The sequence below is a fragment of the Leucopleurus acutus genome (genome assembly GCF_964270905.1).
Source record: "Leucopleurus acutus genome assembly, chromosome: 10".
In the NCBI taxonomy this organism is placed as follows: Eukaryota; Metazoa; Chordata; class Mammalia; order Artiodactyla; family Delphinidae; genus Leucopleurus; species Leucopleurus acutus.
This window is the reverse complement of record NC_139153.1, coordinates 68,930,571-68,946,477: the sequence shown is the minus strand read 5'-3', so window position 1 is coordinate 68,946,477 and position 15,907 is coordinate 68,930,571. Positions and strand designations below refer to the sequence as shown.

The window sequence follows — 15,907 nt, the reverse complement described above, 5'->3', positions numbered from 1 at the left end:
CCCCACTCTAACAAGACAGCCAGCACTTTCACGCAAGTCCAGCGACATCCTCAGAACGTCCAAGGGGCACATCTGCCTTCAATGCTGTTCCTGCCTGGACCCTGAGGGTGGAACCCCAATGTGACTCTGCAGCGCCTGCCTCAGAACTGAGTGGGCTCTTGAGCCCCTTCCCTCCCAGCCCCACACAGGCGGGAGAGCCCGGAGCTGGCAGCACAGTGCTTCCCTGGCCTGGATAAACCTCAGTATCTACCACAAGACACGCACTGCTTCTAGGGGACCGGGGCCGGGGGGCAGAAATGATTATGGGGACAGTGGGTGTGATCAAACCAAAGCTCACACATGAATGGGGGCTCTCAGAGGGAAATGGATTACTTCAAGCACTGGACAAGGTATTACATTTAAAGAGAGGAAAGAACAGAAATGTCGAGCTCCGACTGGCATCTTAATGGAACCTGATACTTCCAACCCCACCTGGTGGGCAGGAGGTGAGGCCCACACACTCGGGCCTCCTGGGAGCACAACGCTGGAGAACAAAGAGTTGAGGAGAGGCTGGCAGAGCAGGTAGAGGCACAGATGAAACCCCTCTGGCAGCAAACAATGAGAGGAGGCCCTCAGGCTGTCAGCAGAGAGGCTCAGAGGACAAAGGGAACACAGTTGTGTCAGGATGTGGCCCATTCTCCCCTTCTGGTCAAATTCTAGGAGTGCTGATGGGGGTGTGGACGTGTGACAGCGACAGTCACCCGATGTTCCCTGGGTCTGTCTGGCCCTTTCTTTCAGGGGAGGGGGCGTGAGATCTGGGCTGGCTCCTCCCCATCACCTCATCCCAACAGTTGCACCTGGTCATACCTCCAGGTCCCACGGGCCTAGACCAGGTCCACAGGACTGACCTGCAGTGAGCTGGAATCCTTTCCTAAACTACCTCTCCCTGCATACTTGGGGCAGGCATCCCAGAGCAGCACCCCCGGGCCAATGCTCTCCTCACTTATTCTCCAAGCAAACATCATCCCTTCTCAGAGATTTCTCTTTTAAGCCCAGACTCCAGCAGCCAGAGTGAATGGACAGCCACCACTGGCAAACTGTGATTCGTCCCTCTCCCCATCCTCAGTTCTTTTCAGAGAAGAGGGGTGGAGGCAGTGATTTTAGAAGGATATCAGAAGTTGAAGCAAAGACTGGCCATGATGGACAACGATTTCAAAAGCCCTAACTTTTAAGATCAACTTCACCCAGAGAATATTCCTCAGCTGACACTCACAGCCCTGCTCTGATGCCTTCAGCTCATGCTGAGTACGGACAGGTGCCCACGGCGGCCTGAGCAACCAGGCCGAGCCTGGACCATCCATTGTACAGAAAAAAAAAAAAAAAACACGTTATTAACTGCTTCCCAGGGAGAGCAGGGCAATATGTTTGACTCTAAATTAGGACTAGGTTTAAGGAAAGAACAGAGATGAAATTTTTGTCTCCTGAGAAGCTGAGCTCCCACTTGGCTCAAAAGCAACGTTAAGATTAATGAGCTAGTGTGTTATATTTACTGATAAGTTCATTACTTGAAGGTATCGGGTACCAGTTGTCTTTCTCCTAAAGGATTTCACAGCAGAAGCATGGATGGCCTCAATATTCATCCTGCATCTAACAAGCACAATCATCTTTTTGGAGCAAAGCCCACCTGGTCGGGGAGAACCTGCTGTCAGGTCGGGGTTTGGGGTAGGGGTACCAGCTGTGTGGCAGCAGGAAGCGTGTGGAGGCATTTCTGTCGCCAAGTCCTGACATATTTCTATACCTTCAGCATCTATAATTAGGGGTGGGAAGATCCCTGCTTCCCTTCCTTCAAGATATTGGGATGATGCAGAAGAGGGTCCCAAGGGCTCTCCTCTCCTGATGAATGGTGCTGGCTGAATAAAAGTAGCAGGAAATGGATTACCCCTGAAATTAACTCAGCCCTGGCTCAGTCTAACACCTCACTAGTCAAAGGTAGACTGGGATGGAGGGAAGAGGCTCCAATCTTGCCCTCACTACGCCCCTGACAACTCTGCTTTAGTTTGCCTTCCGCCAACTCCTGGGGACCACCAACTCGGTGGGTGGACTTGAGAGCCCCAGGTTCTGTCTGGGAAAGGAAACAGGGCACAACAACCACAGGAACTCCTGGATGTTCTCTCTACCCACCCAAGGATTCTCCATTCAGCCAAAAACACCTTATTTCTCTACTCAAGTCCTGTGTACCTCTGTCAGACACACCTTGCCTGACACTTGCCTTTGATTTTTGAAAGGTGAAAATCACTGAACAGCAGGTAAATTTTTACCAGTTCAGCAGGGAGCAGAGCTGGTGAAATTTACAATATATGGCATTGTAATTCACTGGGGAAAAGTCTGGGGGAAATTTTGGAAGGCTAACTTCCCAAGTTGCTGCACTGAGGTTATTAGATGATATAAATTAAGCTCAATTCCCTCTCCTGTCAAGTTCACTCACCAAGTGGAAGTTACATGCTGGAACTTGTCCCAAATGCTGAGTAGGTATTACCCACTGACAGCAGCCAATTGGCTAAATGTACTTTGGTGTCAGTAGTTGGGGTGGGCTGTTCTGGATACAGGAAAGCATTCGGGGGCGACTGGGGGGGGGGGTGAGTCTTTATTGTCTTCTCTCGATACCCACAGACCTGTTTCCAGAAACCACTCAAGTGTCATGAACGTTCAATTATTCTCTGAAATCTGGAGACCAAGCTGGGCATATGGAGAGAAGTGAGTTAGGCTGCTGGGGAAGCAGATTGTTCTCATTTCAGTGATGAACACAGTTTTAGAGCACAAGGGGATTTACAGCCTCAACACTTCCTCATGCCGTTTATTAGAAACCAAGTGGGGCCTTTCCAGAGTGGGTCAGCCAAGGCAGTGTCCAGAGGGAAGGAAAGCAGAAAGGACACTGAACTGATCAGCAGAGCTGCGACAGGGGCTTTGGTATTACTACCCAGCGTATCATGAAATTCTTTCTCCCCGAATTTAAGAAGTTATATATCATTATCAAACTCACTCACATATGTACAATTCATATCTACACCCTCCTTATGGTCACATAGTTCAGCATCATGTAGTATTAAAAACAATTTCAATATACTTTTGCTTATGATAGCTATATACATACAGTGCTTTGGAGAGATAAGCAGTAGGATAATGATTAAAAGGATGCCAACCCCCCAAAAGCGAGGAAAACACCCAAGGCAAAAGTTCTTGAAAAAAGATCAGCCTGTAATACTAAATGTGGTTTAAATTTCACAAAACGCTCAAGAACTTGTGTGGGTGTTTCTTTGTTTGTCAGGGCAGAAGAGCAATTTGGGATGAGCCCTTGATTAAAAGGCGAGGGTGCAGAAGAGCTGTCTAAGCACTGGGTCCCACAGCCCACCTTCCAGGCCCCTCTCCACCTGCCACTGCCTGGCTCCTGACAGGCCATCCTGGGCATGGGGAGACGAGAGGAGGCCCGACCAGCACAGGTGAGACCAGTCAGCCGTCCTGCCCCCGTTCTGCAAGCTAAGCAGCAAGGTCTCCGGCAGCTACACCCTCATTTCGAAAACACCTTCAACTGAGCAGGCAGCCTCAGGGCTGGATGAAGAGGCCTGCCCAGGGAGCCACAGGGGCTGAACCGCGCGGGGCTCCTCTCAGGGTGCTGTGGCTGTGGGCAGCAACAGAGGGGGCAGAGCAGGCAAAAGGCAAAAAGTACAATTCAAGACCTATCTTAACCCTCTGTCCTGAAAGGGTCCCGTGTGAATGAGAAACGCAGAGGCAGCACGCTCAGGTCACCCTCACCCTGAACAGAGAGGCCGGGGGATTCCTGTGGGAGGACAAGCATTTCAGCGCAGGCCGCTCACGGTTATAAACAAGCACACCTGGTCTCAGCCCTCCTGGTGTAGAGCCTCAGGCCACATAGACCTGACGACGCTCGACACCTTAAATCTCTAAAAACACATTCCCGGCAGAAAATGGATCCAAGGTTCACTCTTCCAAGACTCATAAAGGTCTGACATGCAGGTTTCTAAAAATGCTCATCTGGTGGGAACCAAACTTCAGCTTTTAAAGCTAACATCTGAAAGTCATCCATTTCATTCAGACGCCCTCATCCATAGCTAAATCTCACCTCTGCTCACACAGAGACGGGTGTGGGTATTTTGAGACTATACACCAGGATTGAGAACAGTCTGACAAATGCCATCATTAAGCAAAGATGATATAACTAACACCCAATACCTGACTATAAGTGCTATAAAGTTGTAGCAGTATTTCCTGTTTCACTTACTTGTTGACAAAAATCATTGACAATCACTGCCCAAGAGGAACACCCAGGGCCTGAGGAGAAAGGGTCACTACCTCTCAGCCGTGCTGGCAGGCAGGGGCCCTGAGGGCAGCTGAACCAGATAACTGGCCTCATAGGCCAGTCCCCTTTCCCCCCACTCCCCCCCCATCCTCAGGCACCACTGTGGTGTTGGGGGTGGGGAAGGTGTGTGGAGGAGGAGCTGGAGCACCGAGGGCGGAGCCAACCTGTCACCCCGCAGGCAGTACAGCCCCTACCCCTGGCTGAGGCCCCGGATCCCCAGGCCAGTGCTTCCCTCTGAACCTTAAGAACTGAGCAGGGCTTGGAACTGTCTTTTTCCCATGGAATTTCCTAAAGGAGACAGAGAAAGCGATGCCAGAATTCACAAAGTCTGAACCCTTGACATTTTTATTCAGTCCCTGCCAGACAGAAATGTTGCTTATTGGCTTTATCTTGGAGTAAAAAAGCACCATTTAAAAGTTGACAAAACTGGGCAGCTCTGGATACTTGTGGACTTTAATTAATTAAACATTTGTTTTCCTGCAGATCCCCCCACTCGGGGGCTCTCCCAAAGTGGCCATTTCAGTGAAGCCTCAGACCAGGGTGGGCCTCGGCTCCAGCTGCTCCGGTGGTTTTCACCTCACTCACAAGAAATGTTTTACACTTTCTTGCTCATTTGAATTTCAGATCGTCAGAGGTTCAAGCAGAACCTAAAAATACTGACAAGCCTTGTGGACCGAGGCACTGTAAAATGATCTCCAGGTGTGCAGCCTCAGGCAGCGCCATGCGTGTACGCGCTATCCAGACTGACACGTCTGTTCCCGGTGCCTGCCCACCAGCAACAAGCCCCAGGCAGATGTGTCCAGGGAGGAGGTAAATCAGAGAATGCACCTTGATATTTTTATCCAAACAGCAAACAGAGCCCACCCAAGGCCTCCCAAAGCTCCCTGAGAAACCTAGGTAACACAGCCTCCAAATCTCAGGTCAATAGGTACCATTTGCTATCTGAAGTGTCTACTTCAAACATAAACAACAAATATACCTGACTCGTGTCTGAAATAACCAGGCAAGCACATTAGAAGAAAAGAATCACATTTTTCCAACAACAAAAAAGTTTCTTAAAACTCAGGACAGCTAACTGACCTCACAGCTCATTTGTAAGTACATGTTAGGAACAGCAGGAGGGTACAGGAAAGCCTGTTGGAAAGCATTAACCATTTATACTCCCACCAGCAGCAATCCCTGGATTACACCATGTCCACTGACCCAATCAATGCCCAAGGCAGAATTTGTACCACAGAAATGCATTAAAGGATCTTAATGCATTTTATCTCATCAGGCCCATGGTAAAGGCAAAGCAGCCACAGGTGTTTCGGGAATGGAACGCGTCTGTTTTACATTCTCCTCCATCCCTGACTTTGCATGGAGGCGGGAAAAGCAATCACACTCCAAGAAAAAGAACTGGATCGTGGCTCACTGAGTTAGCTCACACAGTGCTCGGCTGGGCTGCGGGAGAGAATGGGTGGATGGACAGAGTCAGCTGCCCAAGGAGCTGGAAGCAAAGCCACAGTGAACCACCAAGCAGGCATCAGTCTCTTTTCCAAGGGGAAGGAGAACATGCAATTTAGAAGAGCCCAGTGTACTCAACAATTCAGTAAAAACCACAGAACAATACCAAGACAGCTCTAAAACAGAAGCAATGATTTTTTCCCCCAAATCAATTAAAACATCAGTTAGATACAAGCTAAACACTACAACAAAAAGCACTGTGACAGAAGGCAAAGATACACAAGCCCACGCAAAGAGCACTCGCAAAGGCCCTGGGAGCGGCCGGTGGTGAAGGGGAGCCGCGCCGTCACGGCCCAGCTTAATGAAGCTCCCGACACTGTGTGTGCACACGTCAGTTCCCAAGTATAGAAAAATCCACCATTCTTGTGTCCTTTATTGCCGTCTCTTCAGACTGCTTCATTCTTGCAAAAACCCTGACCTCCTTCCTTTCGTCCGTGGGGAATGTTCGCCCTCTCCCAGGAACATCTCCTTCTACCACCCGACGTCCAGAGAACAAGTCTTCCACCCTTCATTCCTGCCTCCACCCAGGAAAAGCCTACCCTATTTTTACCACAGGGTGTATGTGGGAGGTAGGGGTGGGCCGGGCCTGGGGTCCAGGTGCCCGCACCAGGAAGGAAACTGTGCCCTCAGCTTTGACCTGAGAACCCTCCCCCAGCAAGCTCTGTAACCCCTCGGTGCACGAGGAGAAGGGGGCTGGCTGCAGGCTCACGTTGTGCTAGGCTGTTTTACCTAGAGATGAACATATATTTTAAAACTGAGAGAAAATGGCTCAAGGCAGCTTCTGCCACAGGAATAATGACTTGCTCTTTCAAACATTTCCTTTCAGTAGCTGAAAGCAGGCAGCCAGCGTCAGCCTCTTAGGAGCTGGGGCACTTTTTAGCATCCAAAAGCCCTAGAAGGTGCTTGCATTCCTGGCCTCCTCTTTCCTCTGCCCACCCCCACCTCTCTGGGGCCTCAGGAGAATAGTGAGGTACAAGCAGGAAACTTCTTTTTTGGGGGAGACCTTATCCTCCTCTCCGCAGGCTCCTGATTTGTTGGCCTTCTCTTTCAGTATTTCCTTGTCCTGTACAAGATTATCCTCTCAGAGAGGTCTCCTAGAAAACCAACTCCAAAGCTGCAGTGGAGGCAAAAAAAGGGCCAAACCCATCCTACCCAAGAGCGGCCGAGGGCAAAGCTTGGGCCCACGGGGGCAACTTAGTTAAAGCCAGGCTCCTCACACACGGCTCAGCAGAGAACTGTGGCCTGTTTCGCCACCCCTGAAGGCTACACTGGCAAGAGCCAGTTCATCCAAGTCCAGAATGGCCAAGTGGCAATGCCGTCAGGGGACACCAGACTGCAGATGCCATGCGTCTCTCTAGAACAACACCTGGAAAAGAGAGGAATACTCACCCCATTTTTCTCTGCTGGCCTTTCAACAATCCACATTCTGGGGTCACAGGGGAGGACAGAGATGACAGACCGGCATTGGGAGAAACCTCTGGCTTAGTCCCACCCCTGCTGCTACGGCATGTCCCTTAGGGCAACCTCAAGTTCTCTTTCTGGATAATTCAGTGAGGATCTTGTGCTCTGGAGCCCAAGTACTGGATTCGTGTTCCAGCTGCACTGCTTTGACAGTTGTGTGCTGCTAGTAAGCCATTTAGCCTTTCAGACCTTCAGGTGTGTCTCCTGTAAACGGGGTTGTTACGGGCACTAAAGACTAGAGCAGCTGAAGCCTCGACTCAAGGAAGGTTGGTTGTTACCAGGATAGCTCTTCCAGCTGTTGTTGCCCCTTGCACCTTACACAGTACAACTCACTCAGCTGGTTTCAAGGCTGGGTGCCCCCTCCTCCCCTGCTCCTTCCCCCTACTCACATGGCTTTCTTTCTGCTACACAACATTTTACACAAAGAAAATTTCTTTACGTGTAAAGAAAATCCGCCTTCCAATGCAGGGGATGCAGGTTCAATCCCTGGTGGGGAAACTAAGATCCCACATGCTGTGGGGCAACTAAGCCCGTGTGCTGCAACTACTTAGCTCACGTGCCTCAAGGAGCCCACGTGCCATAAACTACAGAACCCATGTACCCTGGAGCGTGCAGCCACAGCTCGAGAGAGAAAACCCACAAGCCATAACTAGAGAGATGCCCATGCGCCACAACGAAAGATCCTGCATGCCACAACTAAGACCTGACACAGCCAAAGAAAAAGAGAGAGGAGGGAGGGAGGGAAAGAAGAAAGTAAATTTTTAAATATATATTAAAAAAAGAACATTTACTGCTGGTAACTGTGCCCTCGCCCCCTTTCCTGGAGAGGATCACCACCACACAGTTCACTTCCAACCACCTGGGTGAACAGGGTACAGCAAACGCAATGTAAAGATGATTACTGTCTGGCTTTAGCTTTGGATGTATTTTTTTAATTTTTTTGCAGTAGCAAGTTTACTTTCCTAATTATGCTTTTCTATTGCTGTTATTAATATGAGCCTATATTTGCTGAGCTCACTCTGAGAGGCAACCCAGGAATGTCCAAGATGGCATTAGATGCTTTCTTGGAATTAAAACTTTGCTTTAACTCATGATCACAAATGTGCCGAGTACAGATAATGAAGAACTGAACGTGAACACACAGGTTCCCACTGACATTCGTTTCCTCTTCTACCCTAATATTTTGGTCAATTACTCCAGATTCCAAGGAAAATTAATCCTGGGGTAGCAGTTCAGTTCAAGGGAAGAGCAATTTAATTGATGCAAGAGAATTAACACAAAGCTGGCCCTGTAATCTGTGTGTCTGGAACTTTCCCCCTTCCTGGTCAATCTGTAACCGAGGTGCACAGCTCTGAAGAACACATGTCATCACATGTATTAATCACAAGGATGCAAAGACTCCATCACGTGCTGACTCGGAGCTTCTGTCTCCCACTGGACAGCAACAGCCTGTTGCTGCACAGCGGGCGTCCTCACGACGATCCAGGGAGGAAGAGGCCCGCTCCTGAGCTCCCTGAGGAGCAAATGGGTTGTCACTAGTTAAGCCTCCTTGACCCACAGCAAATGTCTTCAACGGCCACAGCCACCGCCTGCCACCTCCCACTCTACGGCATAAGAACAACCCATCTCCGGCATTACAAGCAGTGTCTTGACCGATACCTAACAGAAAATTTGGCTAGAGAAAATCATCTGACACCTGCATGAACACTTCCCCCAGCACCCCCGCAGCCCCGGAGCACTTTTCTGGAGGACTCATTGGAATAACTACAGCAGGCCTGGCTGGCTGCTGCGGAAGAGAGCCACTGGGGGAGGTCCCCACAGGCCAGGGTCACCTGTCTCCCAGGTATCCACCAGGTACTGTACATTTTACATGTACAGCAGTTGGTGAGGTACCCAAAGCAAAGAGGGGCACTTCTTGTCGTCCCCTCTGTCCAACCATGTCCCAGGCACTGGGGTAGAAAATAAACTAGACAGTTCGGTGGCCCAAACTCTCAACTCCACAGGGGACAACAGAGAAAGAGAACACCTTTCAAATCACAGGAGGAAATAAGCAGCGGCCCCTCCCAAGCTCACACTACCCCATGAGTCAATGCCGGGATTCTCCAACACCACCACACCTCAACTTCTGCTCTCTTCCTTTTTCTTTTTTGTGCCTCAGTAACTATGGTTGCCTTAACTCCTGATCTGACAGCAGAGGGTGGTTTCTGGACTGCAGGCTCAAGGGCAGGTCAAGTTTGGTGATGTTGAGTACCCACACCAAGCAGCCTCTATATGCTGCTGCCCTCACCTCTCTGCAAAGCCTGCAGTAAATGCCTTCATTCCCTACTGGGTTCTGCCTAACTCCGAACAGGGATGGGAATAACATCTTAACAAATAAGGAGACGTGGAAAGGTGAGAAATTTCCTAGACAAGCCAGCTGATCCAATTACTTTAGGCACTTCTCCAATAAATTATAGGGCGGACTCACTTACCCTTTTCAGTTTGTGGCCTCTGAACTCTGCTCCAATATCTCACGGTCAGTCTTGACCACCCACATCTGCAGTGTGACAGCTCCTCTCCCACCAGCTAGGAGAGCACCAGCTCTCAGCACTTCCTCCCTGCCTCACCAGCACTTGTTTCTTTTCAGTCTCTGGGTCTCATGCCCTTCGTGGGTCCGTCCCAGGGACCCAGCCCCCTGGCAGGGTGACTTGGAGTCTCAGAGGCTGAACAGTTCTAGCGACACCAGGCACTGTGTGAGAGCCAACAACCCTCCACCACTGTGCCTGGGGCTCTGGCTAGTGGGCGGCCTTCTCCATATCTGCCTTCCAAAAGACAGCAGCACCCTGCCCCCCAAATGCAAGTTCTCTTTTGGTAACGCTGGCTACAAAGTCAACCAACACTGCAGAGCTGTGCTGCTATCTGCCACAGTCTTATTCAGGCTCATTTCCGACAACAAAGCAGCAAAACTTGAAGCGGCAAGGCTTTTCCTGGAGTCTCCATCTTCAGGGGCCAAGAGGTGAGGAGTAAGGACTATCATGTGATCTTGTCAGAACCTCAGTCTGCTTAGCTAAAAGCACTTTCCAGAAGCAAAAACAAACTTCACTGATATTGATCTCTTCAGAGGAAAGGTCCTATAGAAATCTCACCTAATAAATAAAGGATTCAAGCTCCAGTGTTGGGCTGTCAGTCCAGGAAGGAAAAGAAGCTATCAGACTCAAGGAGTCAAGAGTATTTATTGGTCATCTGTGCACTGTTTACAGAGCTCTATTCTAGGGGCTGGGTGGAGGAGAAGGGGAAAAAAGAAGTCACTAGTTCCCGGCTTTTAAGACAGCTGGAGATGCACAGAGAAGAAAATGCTGAAGGACACAAGAAGCAAAGCAAGAAATCAACTGCAAATAAAATCAATACAATCCAGCTATGTGTAATAAATCGGGGGCACTGAGGAGAGGTCAACTGCATAAGGTATCCTGGAGGAGGTAAGTTTTCAAGGAAAATGAGGACATGAATTCGCACTCAGGAGAAAATGGAACAAACACGTCAATGAGAATTAAGTGCCACTGTGTCTCTCATTATCCAGGCGCAGTGGGGGACAAAAAAGGGGCAATGCCATGGACCCTGTCCTCCAGAAGCATCGCATCTAGATGGAGCAACAAGTATCACATGGAACAGTGGTTCCCAGACAGAGGCCAACCATGGACTCCACAGAAGACTTTTGAGCAGTCCCACAAGGAGATCAGCAGGTGAAAGGTTTTATTAAAAAGACTCTCATATTTTGTGACGGCCTCTGATGAGGAAAACTATGGAGACAAGCACTGAGCCCAGTCTGGCATTCCTGTACCCCACCCTGCCCTTGATGTCCCCATACTATTCTTCAGTCCCTGTGAATGAACTTGCTACTGGAAGGGACTGGGGTGCTGGAAAGCCAAAGCCACTGTGTTCAAATATCTGAAGAGAAGCCTTGCAGGAGAGGAAGATGATTTGTGACAGGTCTCTCCAGAGGGCAGAGTGAGGAGGAATGAGGACATGTCATGTACGGAGGCTGGTTTTAGCTCAACGGAGGAAGCACCTAGTCAGTCTAAGCTGCCTGCAACAAGACAGGCCTCACTCCCTCCAGGCTGGAGATGTACATGGTGGCTGGATTACCTGCCAGGGCAGGGCAATGCTGATGTAGTTTCTGCAGCATTAATTCAGGGAGTTGGACTGGCACCAGATGGATAACTTCTAAGTCCCTTAAGTGCTTGGACTCTGTGTCAGAGAGTGATAGGTTTGTTAGGCAGGAGTGAGAGACTGGTGTGGTTATACACAGTAGGTCTGTGACCTGTAGTTTCTGTGAGCCCCAAAGAGCCCATCTTATTCATGTGCAAGATGAATCACCAGTTTTATTTAGGCAAATACACCCATCCCCAAAGTTGAGTATTTAATTAAACCAAAAGCATCTCAAATAATTTTAATCAGACCAAGCAAGCAATGCTGCTCTTATAACATACCTGTCTCGCCTGATATTTCCCCCTCTACCAATAAAAATTCAAGGCAGATAAAAGTATGTAAAAATAAATAATGCTAAGGTTTTCTCTCCAAACCTTATTCCTTAAGTCAATTATTCCATTGGGAAACCCTCAGGTTGTACATGTATGCCAGCATCAAGAATTTCCATGGAGGGCTTCCCTGGTGGCGCAGTGATTGAGAGTCTGCCTGCCAATGCAGGGGACACGGGTTCGAGCCCTGGTCCGGGAAGATCCCACATGCCGCGGAACAACTAAGCCTGTGCGCCACAACTACTGAGCCTGCGCGTCTAAAGCCTGTGCTCCACAACAGGAGAGGCCACAACAATGAGAAGCCTGCGCACCGCGATGAAGAGTGGCCCCCGCTCACCGCAACTAGAGAAAGCCCACGCGCAGAAACGAAGACCCAACACAGCCATAAATAAATAAATAAAATTTTTTTTTTTTTTTAAAAGAAGAATTTCCATGGAGACTGGGCCAGACATTCTCCCATTCACCTGCTTAGGCCTGCCTTCAAACACTACCACAAAAGGACGTTCCCCTAAAGAAAACCAGCAGGCTCACCAGAACACCACATTTCATTGACTTCTAATTTTTTCTTGTATGTTATTACAAGAAATAATAACAGATGGGGTACCTACTATAGGCCACATTAACTCTAACAGGGGCAGTGGGAAGTTACAGAACAACACATGGTCCTGCTCTCTGAGTATTTTAGAATCTAGCAGGAGAGAGGAGACCAGTGGAGGAAGGCATGTGTTAAAACACTCAGAAGATGTAAATCTCTGATTGAAAGAGAATGGAGTTGCCTAGATCTGACATAAAACCTCTGACGTGCATGACCTCATTGGAAATTTCTAGTAACTATTTTGTCTTAAATTACCTTTACATTTCCTATGAAGAAATGAGCTATTAAGTGTATAGGCAGTATATCAAACTTTGGGGTATATTAGAATTGCCTGAGCAACTGCATTTTTGCTTTCCAAAGACACATCCCCACCTACTCAGGGACTCTGAAGTGCTGGTCTGAGGCCCGCACTTTTTATTTATTTATTTTTTTCCCCGCACTTTTTAAGAAGTTCTACTCAAGGGCTTCCCTGGTGGCACAGTGGTTGAGAGTCCGCCTGCCGATGCAGGGGACACGGGTTCGTGCCCTGGTCCAGGAAGATCCCACATGTTGCGGAGCGGCTGGGCCCGTGAGCCATGGCCGCTGAGCCTGTGCGTCTGGAGCCTGTGCTCCGCAACGGGAGAGGCCACAACAGTGAGAGGCCCGCGTACCTCAAAAAAAAAAAAGAAGTTCTACTCAAGAGGGAGTCACATAAGAATATAGTATGATGACAGAGAGTGTTTACTAGCAGATATCTGCATACAATGTACTAAACACAAATTAGTTTTAACTACACACACAAAAGGCACAAGAAAGGACATTTCTTTAGCAACACCTTTGTGAACAATTTGATATCAATTCTGAAAGAAATAATATTTTAACCCTGTTATTTTGACTAAATACTATTTTTACCACAACTGGTCTAATTTGGTGACATTTTGCTGTGAAGGGTCCATATAAGAGTCCCAAGTCCTGAACAAGGTTCTGGAGGCTGAACTAAGAGAAGGTTAAGAGAGTCAGGTGTATTAATCTGGAGGAAAGACCAAGAAATCTTCTGGGTACTTCAGAGGAGATAAGAACAGAAGTCCCCCAGGGATGGCCAAGAATATATGACAAGAAGCTGTAGTCAGTGGGGGCTGAAAGCTATGCTGAAGGGAGGGAGAGTGGGCTCTGCTGTGAGCAGTTATGTTGGTCAGAAACTCTTCAGCAGTCCTTGAGTTTCAGATCAAAGCCTGCGTGAAATACCAACATTTAGCACACAGGTGTGATATGAGGCTAGTGGCAACTTTTCTGGCCTTAGTTTCCTCGTTTACAACAAACAAACAAAAAAATGGGGGAGGGGCGTTGGACTAAATGATTGCTAAGGCTGCCTCTCATCTTGGTGGTACGTGATTCTATTATCTATCTACCCACAATTTTTTTGTGATTTTGTATTGTAGTAATAAAAGCATTTAATTCAAACAAAGCATTTCTCAGTGTGGTTTGCTTTCATTATCTCAAGTGAGAATAACCCAGAACGGCATCTTGGGTTATAAATCTGTTACGATTTTGGTTTTGAAAAAAGAGGAGTGCCCTCAGGTCACAGGCTTTCCCCACTGTGGCTGGACAGACACGTTAGGACTCTGAACAAAGGGCATGTGTTTCAACTGTAAGCATGGGACAGGAGAAGTCTTTAAAACATGCCTTTGTTCACCTTTTTTAGGTCACATCGTAGCTCACCATGAGTTGTATCAGCTGTTTTGGGAGAATGTATTTGAACATTTCCTATGTTTTCCTACAATGTATTCCACAGGTAACAACTATTAAACTTTGTCAGGATGGAGAACAGCTATGCAAAATCTACAGCTAAGTCAGACATAAATAGTAAAAAACTGAATGCTTTCTATGTAAGATCAAAGACAAGGCAAGGAAGTTCATTCTCAACACGTCTATTCAACATCATGCCACAGGTCCTAGCCAGTGCAATAACACAAGAAACAGAAGTAACAGGCATACAGATTGGAAAGGGGTAAAACTGCCCTCATTTGCAGATGGCATGATCATGGATACAGAAAACCCTAAGGGAATCTAGTGAATTTAGTAAGGTTGCTAAATTTATCTTTAGTAAGATAAATTTACTTTTTATCTTTAGTAAGATAAAAGATCATATACAAAAACCGGCTGCACTTCAAAGTGGCAGCAAAGAACAATCTGAAAATAAAATTTTTAAATTCTTTACAGTAGCATCAAAAAACTAAAATAGTTATGAATAAATTTAACAAAGAATGGAAACTGAAAAATATAAAACACTGCTATGAAATTAAAGAAGACTTAAATAAGAGGAGAGACATATCATACTCATAGGTTGGAATATTGTTAAAATGGCAATTCTGTAAATCTTTTTAAAATGGGCAAGATATCTGAAGTATAAACAGACTCTTCAGAAAAGAAGATATATGAGTGGCCAAAAGGCATATGAAAAAGATGCTTAACGTCACTGGTCATTAGAGAAATGAGTTAATATACGACAGTGAGATGGCACCACACAACCACTAGAATAGCTAAAGTTAAGAAGAATGACAATATTAAATGCTGGCCAATCATGGAGAAATTGGAACCCTAATACACTGCTGATGGGATTTTCTTAGAAAATGACCATTCAACCTGGCAATTCTACCTCTATGTATTTACCCAAGAAGGTACAACATATGTCCATACAAAGACTCCTGCATGAATATTTACAGCAGCTCTACTCATAATATCCCCAAACTGGCAACAACCCAAACGTATGTCAAATGGTAAATGGATAAACAAATGTGATTATCCATACAATGAAATAATACTCAACATTAAAGAGGAATGAACTACTGATATGTAACAACATGGACGAATCTCAAAAACAACATACTATGTGGACACACAAGACTGTATATATATACTGTTTGAATCCACTGATGCTAAAATTCTAGAAAAGGCAAAATTATACCAACAGAGGCAGATCAGTGGTTGCCTGGGGCTAGGGTAGGAGAGTGTAGTGACTAAAAATGAGACACGTGGGAACTTTTTGGGGTAATGGAAATATTCTAAAATTTGAATTTGGTAAGGGCTGTACAACTTAAAGTTACTAAAACTCACTGAACTATAAAACAGGTGAATTTTATGGTATGTAAATTATATATCAAAAAATCCAAAAAACATACACATATAACACACACCTTGCTAGGCAAAGAACTAAAATTATCTACTCTTAGAATTTAAAAAATTCATTTCCTTTTACAATAAGCCATTTTTTTCTCTCCATAAAGAAATATCCTAAAACAGGGTAATCTATCCAAGTAGTTTTTGTTGGTGGTGGTGTTTTTTTTTTTTGTTTTGTTTTGTTTTGTGGCACGCGGACCTCTCACTGTTGTGTCCTCTCCCGTTGCAGAGCACAGGCTCCAGACGCACAGGCTCAGCGGCCATGGCTCACAGGCCCAGCCGCTCCGCGGCACGTGGGATCTTCCTGGACCGGGGCACGAA

The 15,907-nt window shown here is 47.1% G+C and overlaps 1 protein-coding gene across 2 annotated transcripts in view; it reads right to left on the bottom strand.

Moving 5' to 3' along the window:
• Nucleotides 1-15,907, bottom strand: part of ZFAND3 (zinc finger AN1-type containing 3) — a 325,453-nt gene that overhangs the window by 2,464 nt on the left and 307,082 nt on the right. The window lies entirely within an intron of this gene.